Source organism: Taudactylus pleione, unplaced genomic scaffold (genome assembly GCF_031769625.1).
Source record: "Taudactylus pleione unplaced genomic scaffold, aTauple2 ptg001314l, whole genome shotgun sequence".
Classification (NCBI taxonomy): domain Eukaryota; kingdom Metazoa; phylum Chordata; class Amphibia; order Anura; family Myobatrachidae; genus Taudactylus; species Taudactylus pleione.
Window position 1 is genome coordinate 6,618,004 of NW_028285714.1, and position 20,020 is coordinate 6,638,023.

The 20,020-nt window shown below is 37.1% G+C and overlaps 1 long non-coding RNA gene and 1 pseudogene across 1 annotated transcript in view; both read right to left on the bottom strand.

Annotated features, from left to right (window-relative positions):
- Positions 1–20,020, bottom strand: part of LOC148443232 (uncharacterized) — a 300,038-nt gene that overhangs the window by 51,113 nt on the left and 228,905 nt on the right. The window lies entirely within an intron of this gene.
- LOC148443233 (5S ribosomal RNA) lies at positions 4,198–4,316 on the bottom strand (annotated as a pseudogene).

Here is a 20,020-nt window from a genome sequence, read left to right on the forward strand (position 1 = left end):
AAACTGTGGCTTTATCAAACCTCCGCCAATGGTGTACCTGAGATATTTTACTTCTTCCATCCATAGGGAACATCCTTTTGAGTTGGCTGTCAATCCTGCCCTATAGATGGAGTCTAACAGTGCTTGCACTCTGGGCAAGTGAGACTGCCATTCAGGACTATGAATGACCACACCATCTAGATAAGCAGCAGCATACTGTCTATGGGGCCTTAGAATTCTATCCACCATCTATTGAAAGGTAGCCGGTGCCCAGTGTAACCTAAAGGGATACATCATTGTTTTGGAACAACACTTCTGGTACAGAAAAGGCTGTCTTTTCTTTGGCATTCTCAGTTAACAGCACTTGCCAATGCACTTTGGTTAAGTCTAGAGTGGTTAAATACCTGGCTGTTCCTAGTTTTTCAATTAGTTCATCCTCCCTAGGCATAGGGTAGGCATCGTACTTTAATGGATTGTTAAATTTTTGGAAATCGTTGCAGAAATGCACACTCCCATTAGGCTTTGGAATAAGCACAATGGGACTTGAGCACTCACTATGCGATTCTTCAATTACACCCAATTCCAACATTTTTTAAATTTCTTTAGATACAGATTCTCTTTGGGCCTCTGGTAACCTATAGCGTTTTAGGTTAATCTTAACCCCTGGTCAGTGATTATGTCATGTTTAATGACTGTGGTTTTGCCTGGTTTATCTGAACACAAAACTCTATTTCTGTAAGAAATTCCTTAACTTCCTGCTGTTGAAATGCCAACAGGGTTTTAGATACTGTCACTTTGGGAACCAATGGCCCTGGGTTTACTGGAAGGGCTGACAGAGCTGCTCTGCCTTCCAGGGTTTTATAAGATTTACATGGTATATCTGTTCTGGCTTTCTTTTCCCAGGAGCAAAGAGGTGTAACTGAACATTGCGGTTGTACACCCTCTGCTGTGCCTGTTGGGCCTGTTCCAAGTGCTCTCTCACTATTGGTCCCACAGCAGCAACTCTTTCCTGCCTTTGGGAAACATGCTCAATAACAGTCTTATACGGACTATCAAGGGCCCATGAATTTACCATCAATCACTTTTACATTTTCCCTGGCTTTTACCAGAGTGGGGTCATTTAACTGCTCCACGGCAAAGACTTCTTTTCTGACTTCAAGATCAGGCATACAACCAACTGGCTCAATAACACTTCCCATCTCAGTAGGAGGCACATCACTTGGTGAGCCACCATCATACTCAGACTCTGAAGAAACTTCCTCTACTACTGCATCAGTAACCATCTCAAATGGGTGGGGGTTATTTACTTTTACAACAAATTGGCTTTCCCACAACTTCCAGAAGTGAGCAAAGTCTCTCCCCAATATTGCATCATACATCAGGCCATGCACAAAACCCACCGAGAGTATCACAGAACCACAATGTGTTTGTATGTTCACCTCTGCAGTAACAAAATAGCGAGTATCCCCATGTATGCCGGTCACACCAACAGTTTTCCCCTTATGCTTCAAAGGGTTCACCAGTTCAGATTTCACAAATGTAACCAGGCTACCAGAATCTAATAGAGCCTTTACTTGCTTGCCTTCTGCAGTAACTATGCACATTTGCTTATCTGTTACAGCCTGTTGGTCAGCAGTACAGGCTGGCTGTGCAAAGAAAGACATTCTGCGATTGACATAAGCAGTATCACATTGCATAGGTTCAGAGGTAAGTGAACAAGTAGCAGAAATATGGCCCAAATCACCACATCAGAAACATTGGATCTTACTATTATCAAGTCTATTACAGGGTAGGAACCTTCCTGGCCTGACTGGCCTATCTCCAGGTTCCAAACCCTCAGTCTTAAGTACATTCCACCACCCAGCACCCTTCTCCCCTGGAACAGTTTTACCAGGGATCACGGGAGATCTCCGTTGCGGAATTGGGGCTTGGTGGGGCCCACTCAACAGTTCCTCAGCCACCACATACCTCTCCACCAGTCCAACCAATTAATCTGCTGTGTTAGGATCTGTATGGCTCATCCACTTGTGCAGAGTTGCAAGTAGAGACCACAGATATCGATCCATAATGACCCTTTCCCTTTATTATGTGGTTTCTGTGGATGACAGATCTGAGCATTTACATGGCTGGAGCGCACTAAGCTGGCCAGTGGAACACAAGCTTGCAGTTCCTATAGTGATGGCTGGAGGGTGAACCGGAAGTTTGGCAGTGACTGCATCCGGTGGGAGGTGCGTGCGCACGTAGTGTTTGGCGATGGAAGATGGCTACTGGTGGGGTATATATTGGTGGGGTAAGTGATGGTTTTGTTTGTATGTATTCTGTCGTGGTGACCCCGAAAACGTTTGATATTATGCACCGTTTTTTGTCTCATGCTGACTCAGAGTGCCAGTTATTGATTCCTATATATATATATATATATATATATATATAAACAGAATTGGAAGTAACCCTTCAGCGACAAGTATGCTCAGTGAAATAGATATTAGCTTGTGAATAATAAAAACAACAACAAACAAATCTGGATATAAAGTGTTTCGTGCAATCACTGTAAATTCATGATGTGCAATAAATAATTAGTCAGGTAAACAAAGCAATAAGTATAGATAGTAAAAAAGTGTCTGTGCGTTATCAATAAAAAAATAATTAATTATGTAGACAGTTAAGATTCTGTGCAAAATACAGCCATATAAACTGAGATCACTTGGGAAAAAAGTGCCAATGCAATGAGATAAAAATCAAGAAAATTTATTTTTAAAACAAAGAGTAAAATTTGCCCATATTACAAGAAACAACATACAAGTAAAAAATGCAACATAAATAATTTAAAAGAGAAAAAAGAGAAAATAGGTTGTAAACAATAGCAGCTTATCTGAGTGCGTAGAAAAGTTAATTCTCTCAGAAGTTCATGAGACAGGTAGCAGTCACTATGACTTAATCAAGGGGATAGTGTATAGGTGTAATGGTCAGATATTTATACCCCATTAGGAGTTCAACCAAGGTCAGGTATCCGCATCACTTCCTGTATACAGGAGCGCACCTTTAAAAGACCATTTATCAGTACAGCTATAGCCTTTTAGTACTTCTTCAGCTATATCTAGTTTGTAGCAGTAATTAGTGTTTAAATATTGTGCTTGCGCGTAGTTTAAAACTTTTCCTTAAAGTCGTCAATAGGGCTACTTCCGCCCTTCTCGGCGTTACTTCCGCCCTCACTAAAGTACATCATATCCGGCATGTCCTCTCCATGTGGGTCCAAGGCGCGCGGCAACTCTGTCACGTGCCCACCGTATTTCATAGCGTTGTGCGTCAACTCCGTTTTCTGGACACGTGTTCCGTCATGGCGTACAGGCTTCTCAGCTGATCGCATTGTAGGGCATCACTTCCGCCCTTCCTCCGCGTTCTCCTGTATTGTTATTCTGCCCTTCTGCTTTATAAGGCTAGACTTCCGCCCTTCTCCTATGCATCGTGTGAATTATTTGCCCACACTTTAAAACGGGCGTACATTCGTGATTTCTTCAAATTAATCTAGACTCCAAAAATAAAAGGACAATATTAGAATATGGTCCTAACGTGGATGTTATATTAAAATCATCCCCTTGTTAATGTTATGTTAGCATTCAAATTATCATATAGTACAAGTAATAGTTTTTGAAACCAAGCATATATTGTTAAAAATATATAATAAATAGTAAAAAATACAATCATTCATATTGCATTAATGCATATATTGGGAATGTTTATGAATTGTGTGTAGCTGGACTAATATTGTAAAATAAACTAACTAATATAAATATTCAGTCTCTATAGGGAGTTTCCAATGGCGGTTTTGCGTTATTTCCTTTTTGTTTCTGGAATGTAGTGGATTCTTTTAGTTCTTCATTTTTCTGAGAGGGATCACTGGGTTTTGAAAGTTCTTAAGTTTTTTGGTAGTCATCATTTGGGGCATCACTGGGATTTCTTTATTATTTCTTCTTTATGTTTTGGACAATGTTCAGGAAGTATTCATATTTACAACACCTGGGATTCCCAGGATGTCTCCATTTCTGGTACTAATCAGGCCCCACCATATGGATTTCTCAGTCTTAATCTGGGGGTATGGTTGTAAACCTTAGCATATCTTCTTATGCCTCCTCTTCAGGATATGCTCATAGATACTTTCTATGTGTGTGTTATGGTTCCCTTCTTAGGCAATAACTTGGTTTTATTTCCATTACCAGGATGAATTTGCAGCACCAGATATTCCCAAGGGGTAGCCCTCCTTGGTACTGATCTGGCCCAATCATGCTTTGCTTCCAAGATCAGACGAGATTGGGCTCACACATGATGGTATGGCAGCAAATAGATTCATTCAACACAAATTATGCCAGATTTTCTACTAAACCTGATCTTCCCCCAAAAGAGATAATTCTTTGGGGTACTTGTCAGGCCCATCTACATGATAGATGGTGTATTAGTAGACAGGAGTTGAACACCTCACAGAAAAGGAGCTATTTCGTAATAGTCATTAAAACCTTTTGGTGATAGTGTATCCAGTTCGAATATCCAGAACATTTCCCTTCTTGATAATAAGTTGCCCAGGTCTCCCCCTCTTTCTCCTAAGGTTACATGTTCAATTTCTTTATATGAAATATCATCCGGATTAGAGTTATGTACTGTCGAAAAATGCTTAGATACAGCATGCCCCTCTACCTTGTTTTTAATATTCTGAATGTGCTCCTGTATTCTTAACTTGAGCGGTCGCTTGGTTTTTCCAATATATTTAAGTCCACAAGTACATTCCAGCAAATAAATAACCGACATAGAATTGCAATTGAGAAAACATTTGATGGTATACTCTTTGGATGCATCTGAATTCATGAAGGTTTTCCTTTTGGGGTGGAGGAACTTGCAGATATTGCAGTGTCCGCACTTATAACTTCCAGTACACTTCAAGGTGTTCTTATTACGTTGATCTTTTTCCTTTAACATGCTTGGTGCTAATAGATCTTTCAGATTCTGAGATTTTCTAAAGATTATTTGTGGTTTTGGTGGAAGAATCTTCTTTAGAACTGGATCCATGAGCAATATACTCCAATGTTTATTGAAAGATTTTCTGATTATGTTCTCATGGCCACTATATGTAGTAATAAAAGGTACTATCTCATTCTCCTGTTGTTTTTCTGTCTTATACTTCAATAAATTGCTTCTTTCCAGGTGTTGGGTTTTCTGTATCGCTGTTGCTATTGCTGTTTCTGGATATTCCTTCTCTCTGAATCTATTAGCATATACTTCCATTTGTTCATTGCAGATTGTGGCGTCACTGCAATTATGTTTTATCCTATAGAACTGGAAGTAGGGGATGTTATTCTTCCATTTATCCAGATGACAGCTTTTGTAATGCAAGTAACTATTAGCATCCACTCCTTTTATGAAATTTTTTGTACAAATCTTATCACCTGTTGCTGTAAGAATCAAGTCTAAAAACTATATACTAGAGTCATTAAAATCAGACGTAAACTTCAAATTCATATTATTTGAAATGTGTGATAAAAAATGGTTAAAAACTTCTTCTGGTCCTTCCAAATCATTAAAATATCATCGATGTACCTTTTATAAAAGATGATATGCTCCTTGAAGGGGTTATTATTATATACATAATCCTTCTCCCAACATCCCATGAACAAATTGGCGAAACTAGGGGCAAATGTCGTGCCCATCGCCGTTCCGCATATTTGACGATAAAACTGACTTAAAAATTTAAAATAATTATGAGTGAGTATAAAAGACATAAGATCACATAAAAATTCTTTGTGAGGAACTTCAATCTCTGTATCCATCTCTGGGAACATTCTAGCTGCGTTGATACCTTTGGAGTGTTCTATACATGTATATAAGGATTGGACATAGATGGTTATCCAATTAAAAGTCTGTTTCCAATGTATACCCTCTATTTGTTGTAGTACACTTGTGTGCTTGAGATAGGATTCCAATTTTGTAACATATTTTTGTAAAAAAACGTCCACATATTTGGAGAGATTCGAGGTAAGAGATTCAATGCCCGCTATGATGGGCCTACCTGGAGGTTCCATGATAGATTTATGAATCTTAGGTAGGAAATAAAAAATCGGGGTCGTGGGGTTTGATTTCATTAAAAATTGGAATTCTTCTTTCGTTAGAATATTTCTTTGTAGACCATACAATAATATAGTTCTCAATTCCTCTGTATAGTCTTCAGTTGGATCTTTTGATAATTTTTCCTAGGAAATTCTATCATCAAGGAGTCTGTGAGCTTCCTTCAGATAATACACATGGTCCATGATTACCAAACCCCCCCCTTTGTCAGCTGGTTTTATAACTACCTCCTTGTTCTTTTTCAAGTTTTTAAGGGCTTCCTTTTCTCTATTGCTTAGATTTTTTTTTTTATTGTATCATGATTCACATCATTGCTGCATAGATCCTTTTTGATCATATCATAAAAATATTGAGGTGATTCCCTTTTGATTCTAACGGATAGTATGTAGATTTTCCTTTCAAACCAGATTTTGAGGTAGAAGCAACATAGTTTTTTAAAGGTGCTGATTCCTTCTTTAAAAAATGTTGTTTAAGTGTCAAGTTTCTCAAAAATTTATTTAAGTCAATAAACGTCTCAAATTTGTTCAGGCTTTTTGTTGGTGCAAAGTTTAGTCCCTTGCTCAGTAATGTTACTTCGGAGTTACTTAATGTATGTTGAGATATATTGAAAATACCTTTTGTCTTTGGATCTATTGCCGGTTTCTCCTTTTCAAGTTTCTTCCTCCTGCCACCCCGTTTTCCTCTTCGTCTCTTTGTCTCCTTTTTAGTGGAGATGCTGTACTTATAGTTTCTCTGAATATCTGTTTCCTGTGATTGGTATGATCTTGTGCTGGGGATAAAAAAAGTTTGTTATCACTATTAGAGTCTAGATGTTGTAGTGTTGAAAATCTATTTTTGGACTTGAATGCTGTAGGGCCGGTATATGTATATAGGTCTTTATTCTTTCTATAACTGAATCTCCTCACAGGTGCTGGTCTCCAGCTGGGTCCTGCCCCAGTATCATATCTATTAGTATTCTTTTCTTGTTTCTGGAACCTACTCCAATTTTTCACCTTATTGGATTCGTAATCTTTTTTATCTCTGATAAATTTATTTTCCTTGCTCTTCATGACAGATTCTTCAACTTTTTCAATCTTTCTCAGTAGAACTTTTTCATTTTCTCTAAATTCTTCCTTTTCTTTAAATTCTTCCATCTGGGGTTCCATTTTGATGATGTCTTCCTCCAGATTAGAACGTATAGCCTTTTTCTCTTCTATTATTAATTTGATAAGTTCAATTGAACATTCATGTAGAATATTATCCCATTTCTTTAAAAAGTCTGAATTGTCAAGACCAAAAGTGGGATTCTTATTAAGTCTCAATCCTCTAGGGATTCTATTAACGGAGATATAATGTTCGAGACCCCCTATGTCCCTCCATGCTTTCACTTCTTTTGTCAACATTTTCTCCATTTCCCAAAACATATTGTCAATGTTTTCTGTGGGGACATTGTCATGGGTGGGTAAATTTTCATTAAATACCCTCTGGCATAGGTCACTTCTTTTGTTCATTCGATCTCTATTCTTAAACATATTTTGCAAGTACAGGCTGCTGATAACCCAATTTAGCACAAAGAGAAAATATAGAAAAAATGGATGGGTACAGTGCCAATCTTAGCAAATCTATGGATTTATGAAACAAAGAGATTAACTATCAGCTGTTTTTAACTGGCACCTCAGCCCGTAAATAATATGGGCGTCAGCTGTGGGTAAATAGGACAATACTAGTGCAAGTATTTAAGAAACAAATAAACAGAATTGGAATTAACCCTTCAGCGACAAGTATGCTCAGTGAAATAAATATTAGCTTGTGAATAATAAAAACAACAACAACCAAATCTTGATATAAAGTGTCTCGTGCAATCACTGTAAATTCATGACATGCAATAAATAATTAGTCAGGTAAACAAAGCAATAAGTATAGATAGTAAAAAAGTGCCTGAGTGTTATCAATAAATAAATAATTAATTATGTTGACAGTTAAGATTCTGTGCAAAATACAGCCCTATAAACTGAGATCACTTGGGAAAAAAGTGCCAATGCAATGAGATAAAAATCAAGAAAATGTATTTTTAAAACAAAGAGTAAAATTTGCCCATATTATATGAACCAACATAGAAGTAAAAAATGCAACATAAATAATTTAAAAGAGAAAAAAGAGAAAATAGGTTGTAAACAATAGCAGCTTATCTGAGTGCGTAGAAAAGTTAATTCTCTCAGAAGTTCATGAGACAGGTAGCAGTCACTCCCAACACGTTTCGTACTATGACTTCATCAAGGGGATAGTGTATAGGTGTAATGGTCAGATATTTATACCCCATTAGGAGTTCAACCAAGTTGCAGATACCTGACCTTGGTTGAACTCCTAATGGGGTATAAATATAATAGTATGAGTGAGACACACTCAGTGCTCCGCTGTACTCACTCTCCTCTTGTCTGTCCCGCCGCTCCAGCGGCTTTCAAATGCTGATGGCTCCGGTAGTGTCGAATTGGTGACAACACACAGTGACACCGTCCCTCTCAATGGAAGCTCTGTCCGCAGCCCTCCAAGTGTCTCTCTCCCTGGTGGCTGCGCGGGTCACATGGGGTAACAGCTGCTCCATGACTTTGTGTAAACACTCCCCGACCTGTGTTAATAGGTGCCACCCACTTTGTGTGTACTTTTTGCTTTTGTTGGAAGTTTGGCAATACTTCCTGTGGGTGTGCTGCGATTTACACAAGGAGGGAAGATTACAACACACCTGCACTGGCAATTGGGTTATATCTTTTGACCTGTGAAAATTATGAATGTTTCAGATGGCCTTGCACATCAAAAATAGAGCCAACCTGAACTTTTTGTTTCCGAGTGAATTTGAGCCGTATCTCAGGTTTTCCCACCAGGATAGGATTTTAAATTGATGCTAAATTTCATTTTCCCAGCATTGGATCACGCATATTTTGGATCTGATATAAGTTCCTCCCATGGTAATTTGAGCGCAATTTCACTCAGGACCACTGGAGAGTTGAATGTTTGATAGGAGTGAAGAGTCCCACATGTCCCTTAATGTAGTAATGGCCAAGCTAGTTTTTGATGTAGACAAGTTAACAAACCTTAGTCTTTATATTTTATAGTTCATGAACATTTATATTTAATATAATATTACTGATACTAGTGTACTAATACTTGTCGTCAGAATCACTCTGGTGTTAGCCTGAGTAAGTAACTTACTTAATTGAGCACTGTAGCATGTAGTTCCATTAACCCGTGGTGCAGAATTGCATACTAGTTTTTGTCACTGCAGTGCAGCATTAACCATTGTGCTGCATTAACTTTTTTAAAAACACCCATTTTTTGTGTGTGCTGTGATACAGTGTTTAAAAATATTAACAGTCAGTAGGTCAGGGGCCATCACCTTCATTAATATTATCTGTGCTGTGCCTTGCAGTTGCTGGGCAGTTAATGCTTTTATTAAGAAATAACTGCAGTGTGTCGGTATGGCTCATAATGATCAATTAATAGAACAGTGGGAGCAGCAACCAATTACTAGCGCTGCAGCTGCTGCCACAATTCATGACAATACTAGTCCTTGAACATCACCTACCAGAGCTGGTGCTCAAGGGCATAGAAGGTTTAAGTCAGGGAACCTGAATTTAAAATAATATTTACAATGTTAAAGAAAAAAACATCACTTCTAATAAAGGGAAAGTTTACTGCAGAAAAACATAAAATTGGCAACATGATTGATGGTTATGCAACTGATGTCAATCAGGCATCTTCTTCTGCCTCACATTATGTTTTAAGACCTTTTCACTCAGGGGTATATTTACTAAAATGAGAGTTTTTAGAAGTGGAAATGTTGCTTAAAGTAAAGGATCAAATTCTAGCTATATAGAATCTGATATGTTGGCTATGTGCTACATCTTCGTTTCTAAAAACTCACACTTTAGTAAATATACCCCTTAGAGTCTAGAAGAGATATACAAAATGAAAACAGGAAAATTAGTGTTTTAATAAAGCACTATGGCATATGAGCAGACATTGTGTTCAGAAATGTCACAAATACCTTAGGTGAGTCTGAAGGTGACCACGAGTGCTATGTGTGAGCTTGATCTATCTGATACAGGACATGTAAAAAAAGTATATTTCCACCATTTCTGCACCCTCTGCCAATGTGGGGATGAGCAGCACAAGTAAAGATGCTAATAAAGAAATTGCCGATGCTACTAAGGAAGGGCAACAGGATAAGGGGAATATTGATGTAGTTGACGCTGTTAATGAAGATGTTGTTTGTGTAAATGAGGCACAAGTGGAAGCAGTTCTTTCCCATGATAAGAAGAAGGTGTTCATGAAAATTCTCTATTATTGATGTTTTTTACTTAAGAGTCATGAACACCCTTGAGCCTGTTAAACTCTTGCAAGGGAGTGCATTTCTTTTTTGGGAGTTCTATGCAAGAGTATAGTTGTAGGGTTACTTTTTCCCTATTCTCTCATATTTAGTACTTGGGTGTTATTAGTTTTAGGATTGTGTGTGTTTGGGATCCAGGTTTACCATAGTTCCAATAAGTATATAGGCTGGGGGGCTCTTGCTTTTGTTTTCACTGTTTGCTTAATTGTACTTTTATGTACTGGGGTGCCAATACTATCTGTTCTAAGTGTATCTCTATGGGAGGTGTTTTGCTGGTATGCTATTACAATGCAACTTATCCATCCTGCAGGCCACGCTGCCTTTAAATGTGACTGAGGTGTGCACATGGAGTGGACCATCTGTGATGCAGGTCACTACAGCATGAACACTTGTTACCGATTTCCCTGTCTACAATCAACCTATATGACAAGAAGCCACTGACCGGTCACAATTCCAAGGAGAGACAGCTTTTTTCCAACAGGCATCCTTACCAAAAAAAGGGATTTGAATGTATAACAGCTCAGTTCTCCTGATGAATAAACCCCTGACCAAAAGAGCTTTTCCTGGTCAGTACATTACAAATTCCCAGAGATCTATTGGAATACCCAGCACATAAAGGATTTGGACTGGATATCTTACATCAAGTGATTTTATATTAACTAAGGTACTGTACAGTATTACCAGCCATATAGATCAATGATTAATGGGCTCTATTATTAAATACCTATCATTATTCTCACTGATCTAGTTCAATTAAGATGCAACCGTAAATTGATTTACTATGTCCACCTATTGAGACTTTAAGCTCCAATATCTGCAGTTACTGTAACTACAATATTAAGAAATAGATAAAATGATTTCACATTGTATAATTTAGACATTTATGTTTATATACCCAATGGTTTTTGTAGTTTAAAATTTAAAAAATGTGTATTATAAATGTTATGTCTACATTTGAGATATTTAAATTGATATTCTAAAAGGAGAACTTTTTGCACTCATGCTTTTACATTTTATTTATTGCATCCATGGGTATACGCAGTATTATGACACTGAAGTGATACTGAAGGTGTACATTTATATCACCAATTTTAGACTAATTATTAATCAATAATTTTATATATATATATATATATATATATATATATATATATATATATTATATGGCATTTATTTAATTATAGGCACATACTATGAGGCTTTGCTTTGTCATAGAATGTATGACCCTCACAGGCACTTGCCATATCCCTTTGAGTAAAAAACAGTTTTCATCTGCCCATGCATTTTCTTCTAACTCACACATACAAAATATTTGAACCATCACCTAGGGTTAACCACAACCACAGGTGAGAGGCTGGGGTTAGATCTCAAGCAAAGAGAGACACAGACACTCGCACTGCTACAGGCAGACCAGCATAAAGATGGAGCTCAGACACACAATCCCATACATACAGAGTTCATGAATTAACCCACAGGAACACACTGTCTCTCTGCTACATCGAAACCAGCACTATGGGTCTGACTACACGAGGAGTGATGGCTAAGTATCAAACAATAGAAACATAATGATCTAGCATAGTTAAATATTTGAAACTGGTAGCTTTGAGGGTGATGGCTAATTATGTTGCATTGTAATGTGTTTGTGGTGGATCGCATACCATAAGGTTGTGATGCTTTGATTTGTGTAATCATGTGTTAGTCTATATGTGTAAGTCTGTAGTGATTGGTATTAGTCACAGTAGAAGCTGTGAATATTTCATAGACATGTAGGGGTAATAGGCTCTTAAGTACTATACAATGTTTGATCATTTATACCTTCTAAAATACTTTAAAATGGAATCGGTTTAAATATATTGTAGTTTTTTTAAACAAAATGTCCATGGCCATGTGTTTTTCCCTTTAATTATAAGGCCTTGAGCAATGCATGTGGATAAATAAGGGTTGTGAATTACTTGCTACATTACAATAGTATTGTGAAGTTTGTATAATGTGATACTAGGGATAGATGCGATTGTAACGTTTAAACAGGTTTTTTAATGATGGGAGATGATTTGATAACCGTGTGGAATGGAGTCCACAGTTTGATAAAATGGCTGCCATGTGGCCAATACAAAGGAATCCATGCTGTTACTGCCCTCCCCCTTTACAATTTTCATATGTCTCTCTATATATCTGCACACACACACATCCCACCTTAAATGTTATTATAGATGAATGTGTCACAACATTTATTAATATAGTGTTTTCCATAGTTCAGAAATAATTCTTATGCCCTATAACATACATCATCATAGCACAACATACACATACACATCTCCCACCATGTTTCTAGCAACTATCTTGAATTCTCTTTGTTCTCTTTTCCTACTAGACTCTCACACCTTCGTGCATAGCTCACACATATATATATATATATATATATATATATATATTTATATATTTATATATATATATATTACACAAACACACCATCCGACAGAGGTGCATCACTCATGGGCAGTAATTCCAAACACTGCTAGTGAATCGACAGTTAACATTTCAGTTTAATCCAACTGTCTTCAGAATACAAAATATAATGCAAAAAACATACCTATTTAAACCACATCACCAACACCATGTGTGCAATTAACAGCAGCGTGTCCACCATTCCCAGTCTCTGCATCCAGCTGGTCTTGATGACAACATCTGATTCTCATAGACGGTGCACACCACGTGATTCATCTTTCACCCGTCACCAAGCAACAGTAAACAAAACAAAACATTTACCACAGGTTTATACAATCACAAGTAACATTACAGAATAACTGAGAATAGACATATAAATACATGAGTTAATGGACACTGAGTAAACAATACAATATATGATCTCCGGCTATTACTAAAAAATATATATACCATTACAGCTATCTGTAGTTCCATCAATAACAATAATTAGATAATAGACAACAAATCACAAGAATTCATTAAAAAATAACCATAAATATTAACTTTATCCCTTAAACCAAATATATAACAATAAAGAATTTAAATACTTGCATTATTCCAATAATGCTCAATTGAACCATGATATCTTCACAAGCCAATCTCCTCAACAGCGCTTTATACAATGAAATTTAATTTTTAACAGTAAAATTTAATACTCTAACTTTACCCAGAAAATCTTAAGGGTCATCACGATCCTCTTACATAATTATCACAGACCCATCCAAAGAGAACTCTGGTCTGAACTGAACTATAAGCAGACAACAGCTAATATTGCAGACAGTGATCTATATTTTAGCATAAGCCTATACATGAGAGATATTCATTAAGCCCCTTAGGTTGTATAACATCTAATTTAGTAATCCACTGTACTTCTCTTTTTAATAACAATTTGTCATGATTCCCCCCTCTTGATAACAGAGGAATGTGATCAATCATTCTATATTTAATGACATTAAGGTGTGACTCTGTTCTTGAAAGTGCCTAGCTACAGGTAGATCACTTATTCCATTATGAAGCATGCCCTTTATGGCAGATCGATGTATGCCATTCTTTCTTTAAATTTTCGTTTTGTCTTTCTTACATAGGAAAGCCCACAGGGACAGATAATTTGATAAATTATAAATGTGCTATTGCACATAAGATGATACTGTATAGATAATTTTTTCCCAGTATATGGGTGAAAAAAGGTATTGACCGGTATCATACATTTACAAGTGATGCAGGTGCATCTTAAACAACCAAGTTGTTTCACAGAAAGGAAATGTGATGGAGCTGTCTCATCCTTGAAGCTATAGTTAGTTTTCACTAACATATCCCTTAAATTCTTCCCCCTACTATAACAAGACATTGAAATTGTATTATTTAATCCAAGATGCAGGTCTGTTGAAATTAAGGGCCATAATTTCCTCGAGGTTTCATTTATGATGGGTGAATAAGTATTATAATGTGTAATCCATGGAAGTCATTGACCAGTCTGATCTTAGTTTTTTTAGTAGCAAATCCTCCTGGTTCATTAAAAGTACCATTCGTTTAGTCAAATTAAGCTGATGTTTATTATAGCCTCTAGAAGCAAATTTTTACACCATCTAATCAATTTGTGCAGAGGCTCTCTCTTTATTACTATTAATTTTAAGTACCCTTAGCATTTGTGAATAAGGTAAACCTGCTTTAAGTTTTTTTGGATGGCAACTCTGGTATTTTAATAGTGTATTCCTATCAGTAGGTTTTCTAATTAATGTTGTGATTAGTTTATTTCCTTCCATAATCGGTCTAACATAAAGGAAGTCAATTGACTCCTGGCTTATCATGTATGTGAATTTCACAGGGTTTGGTGTTAAATTATGCGCCACAATGAATCTAGTAAATTTATCTTTAGTTTTTTTCTATAGAATAAATAAGTCGACTATGAAACGTTTGTAAAAAAAACAAAAAAAAAAAACAGTATCAGATCTAATATCACTATCCTGAAAAATATCTCCTCGATCATAAACATATAGGAATTGGCATAAGCCGGAGATACCGATGAGCCCATGGCGCAGCCAGTTATTTGTTGGTAATACACATTATCAAACATACTTTTTTTTTGTCAAAATCACCTCAAGAAGCAATATGTAAATATTCATCTGACTAGAATTAAACAGTTGGCTTTCATGCAACAATTGGCGAACAGCCCCAATGCCATCTTGATACATCGGCAGTAATAAACAACACATTATCAGGTAGAATTTCAAAATTTTTTAGCTTATTCAAAAATGCAGTGCTATCAAGCAAGAAATTACTATTCTTCTGTACCAATGGTTGTAAAATCAAATCGAGCCAAATAGATGAAGGCTGGAACAGGGAGCCCCTCGCCGATATAATGGGTCAGCCTGGGGGAGGAAAAATACCCTTATGAACTTTTGGAAGGGTGTAGATCACAGGGGTGATTGGAAATTCAGGGATCAATATATTTAACAATCATCAATGACCGATAAATCTCTAGCAAGCAATAATAGTTCCGACAGTTATTTCTTAAAGGACATTGTGGGGTCACCACTCAATTTTCGATATACTTTTTGGTCACCAAGTTGTGTTAAGATCTCCTGGACATATTCACAAGTGTCCTGTAGGACGAATGATCCGCCCTTGTTGGCAGGTCGTATCGTAATATTAGAATTTTTTGATAGAAAACGTAAAGCTTGTCTCTCTAATTTAGATAAATTAGGATGCACCGATGGACTAGACTTAATGGCAGATGACACATTATGCTCCAAAGTGCGTATATACATTTTAATTGAAGGATTATATGATATGAGGTCAAAGTTAGGCTTCTCCTAGAGTTTTTTCAAATTAATTGGAATAATAGCACTTACAGTGGGATTTACACATTTTGAAGGTTTTTTACAGAAAAAATCTTTTATTCTTAATTGTCTTTGTAATTGAAAATTTTCAATTTCCCACTCAAACTCATGTAGAGGATTGCTGGGGATAAATGAAAGGCCTTTCTTTAGAAGACTAGATTCGCTATTAGATATAGTGTGTGAAGAAAGGTTAAATATTACTTCCTCTGTAGCAATGGGAGCTTTGTGCCATGTCTGGCCCCTTTGGTTCTGTCCACCATGTCTCGTGTGTAGGCTGGTGTGTTTTTTTTTGTATGAGTAGTAACCCCTAAAGGGCCAGAGGGTTGTCGTCTTGAGATTGTCTTAGGAATGTCAGTGTCACTAGCAGTGCTGTGAAGTTCCTGGGTGGAATCAGTGTCAAAAGCTGCATTCTGTAGTTTGTCTTCTAAAAAAGGATTTTCCTCTATCATAATTTTGCTGGCCCCTCGATAGCCAGCAATATACCTGATGTTTCTCATAATCAAGTTCAACCTTCCGTAATTTTTCTTTTTTAAAATTAATGAGTTCCCTCTTATACAAACTTAGTTGATTGGATAATTTATAAATCCAATCAAGGTCTTTGTCAGATTACAGGGTAGCCAGATGTACAGATTCAAAACATTTAATTTTTTTCAACAATAGATAACAATTCTCTCTTAGACTGTTCAAGAACCAGCAAAATAAGATCATAAGAACATCAATTCAAAATCACTATCCACTTCTTGAAAAACATTTGGTCATTACGACTGATAGTTGGACAATTCCTTATTCTAAATCCCCGTGGGATTTTCTTTGTCTTGAAATAGTCACTTAGTGATAAACCATGAAGTTTAAAGTCATTCTCTTTCTTTTTTATATGCAATAAATCGCAGTAGATAACATCATGACTAAGCCTGATCATCCAAGGCCTCTTTATATAGAATATTACCTGTCTCAGATTCAGAGAATGTGAAAGCATCCCCAATTGGGAAGTTAGTTAAATTAAATACCCCTTCTGTTAGATCAATTTGTGATTCAGCCATTACCAACACAGGGCCTAATTCAGACCCGGTTGCAAGCGCTGAGCGCTCGCAACCGGGTGGATGGTGGCCCACAGCGCATGCACATGACGGAGCTGGCTCCGTCGTGTGCATGCTCGAGACCCGGCTAGCAATGGGCACTCCGTTGCTCTGGGTCTCGCACCAAAGGGGGTGAGCTGTCGATGTTGAGTGACAGCTCACCCCTTTGGTGGGTGGGCCGGGGGGTGGCTGCCCAAATGAAGATTCCCATGAGAATGCCTGCCATTTGGGGGCAGACCCACTGACATCACAAGTGATGTTAGTGGAGAGCTTCCGGCTCTGTTAGAGCCGAAAGCTCTCTGGGGATTGCGATGGGCGAGACCCTACCACAAGGGTCTCGTTGCAAGCTCGATGGTTCACTATGGCCTTGACCATCGCGACCATCATCCTGGCCACTCGCAATAGCTGTGGGTGGTCACCCACAGCTATGCGAGCGGCCAAGAGGCCACTCCAAAAAAAAAAACTCGGCCCTGATTCAGAGAAAGTGCTCTGTTACAGCGAGTGGCTCTGAATCAGGCCCACAGTTCTATATGCACAGTTCTTGTATAAAACCCACGTTGAAAAAGAAAAAAAATATATAACAATAAAGCAAATATGTGTCACCAGTGTAAATAACCCCAAAAAAAATTTAGCACACAAAAAAGAATGTGTAGGAAATGAAGACTTTAAACATCCATAAGTTACCCCATCCAAAAAGGATACACATGAGATGTGGTGGACAGAACCAAAGGGGCCAGACGTGGAACAAATCCCCCATTGCCAGAGAGGAAGTAATATTTAACCTTTCTTCACACACTATATCTAATAGCGAAACTAGTCTTCTAAAGAAAGGCCTTTCATTTATCCCCACCAATCCTCTACATGAGTTTGAGTGGGAGATTGAACATTTTCCATTTCAAAGACAATTAACAATGAATGAATTTTCTGTAAAAAACCTTCAAAATGTGTAAATCCCACTGTAAGTGCTATTATTCCAACTAATTTGAAAAAACTCTAGGAGAAGTCTAACTTTGACCTCATATCATATAATCCTTCAATTAAAACGTATATGCGCACTTTGGAGCATAATGTGTCATCTGCCATTAAGTCTAGTCCATCGGTGCATCCTGATTTATCTAAATAAGAGAGACAAGCTTTACGTTCTCTATCAAAAAATTCTAATATTACAATATGACCTGCTGACAAGGGCGGATCATTCGTCCTACAGGACACTTGTGAATATTTCCAGGAGATCTTAACACAACTTGGTGACCAAAAAATATTTTGAAAATTGAGTGGTGACCCCACAATGTCCTTTAAGAAATAACTGTGGGAACTATTATTGCTTGCTAGAGATTTATCGGTCATTGATGATTAATTGTTAAATATATTGATCCCTGAATTTCCAATCTCCCCTGTGATCTACACCCTTCCAAAAGTTCATAAGGGTATTTTTCCTCCCCCAGGCTGACCCATTATATCGGCGAGGGGCTCCCTGTTCCAGCCTTCATCTATTTGGCTCGATTCAATTTTACAAACATTGGTACAGAAGCATACTAATTTCTTGCTTGATAGCACTGCATGTTTGAATAAGCTAAAAAATTTTGAAATTCTGCCTTATAATGTGTTGTTTATTACAGCGGATGTATCAAGCTTGCATACCATCATACCACATGCAGATGGCATTGGGGCTGTTCGCCAATTGTTGCATGAAAGCCAACTGTTTAATTCTAGTCAGATGAATATTTACATATTGCTTCTTGAGGTGATTTTGACAAAAAAAAAGTATGTTTGATAATGTGTATTACCAACAAATAACTGGCTGCGCCATGGGCTCATCGGTATCTCCGGCTTATGCCAATTCCTATATGTTTATGATCGAGGAGATATTTTTCAGGATAGTGATATTAGATCTGATACTCTTTTTTTTTTTACACATGTTTCATAGTCAACTTATTTATTCCATGGCAAAGAACTAAAGATAAATTTACTAGCTTCATTGAGGTGCATAATTTAACACCAAACCCTGTGAAATTCACATACATGATAAGCCAGGAGTCAATAGACTTCCTTGATGTTAGACCGATTAGGGAAGGAAATAAACTTATCACAACATTATTTAGAAAACCTGCTGATAGGAATACACTATTAAAATACCAGAGTTGCCATCCAAAAAAACTTAAAGCGGGTTTATCTTATTCACAAATGCTAAAGGTACTTAGAATTAATAATAATAAAGAGAGAGCCTCTGATCAAATTGATGAGATAGCATGAAAGGTACTATTAATGAACCGGGAGGATTTGCTTCAAAAAAAATCTAGGATCAGACATGTGAATTGACTTTCATGGGTTACACAATATAATACTTATTCACCCATCATAAACGAAACCTCATGTAAATTATGGCCCTTAATTTCAACAGACCCTGATCTTGGATTAAATAATACAAATTCAATGTCTAGTTATAGTAGGGGGAATAATTTAAGGGATATGTTAGTGAAAACTAACTATAGCTCCAAGGACACGACAGCTCCATCACATTTCCTTTCTGTGAAACAACTTGGTTGTTTTAGATGCACCTGCATCACTTGTAAATGTATGATACCGGGGAATACTTTTTTTCACCCACATACTGGGAAAAAATTCTCTATACAGTATCATCTTACGTGCAATAGCACAGCTGTAGTTTATCAAATTATCTATCCCTGTGGTCTTTCCTATGTAGGAAAGACAAAATTAAAATGTAAAGAAAGAATGGCGGTACCTCAATCTGCCATAAAGGCTGCGCTTCATAATGGAACAAGTGATCAACCTGTAGCTTGGCACTTTCAAGAACAAAGTCACACCTTAGTGCCGTAAAAATATAGAATGATTGATCATGTTGTTCCGTTATGAAGAGGGGGGGGAATCATGACAAATTGTTATTAAAATGAGAAGCACAGTGGATTACTAAATTAGATGTTATACAACCTAAGGGGCTTAATGAATATCTCTCATTTATAGGCTTATGTTAATATATAGATCACTGTCTGCAATATTAGCGGTTCTCTGCTTATAGTTTGATCAGTTCAGAATGGAGTTCCCTTTGGATGGGTCTGTGATAATTATGTAAGAGGATCATGATGACCCTTAAGATTTTCTGGGTAAAGTGAGAGTATTAAATTTTACTGTTAAAAATTAAATTTCATTGT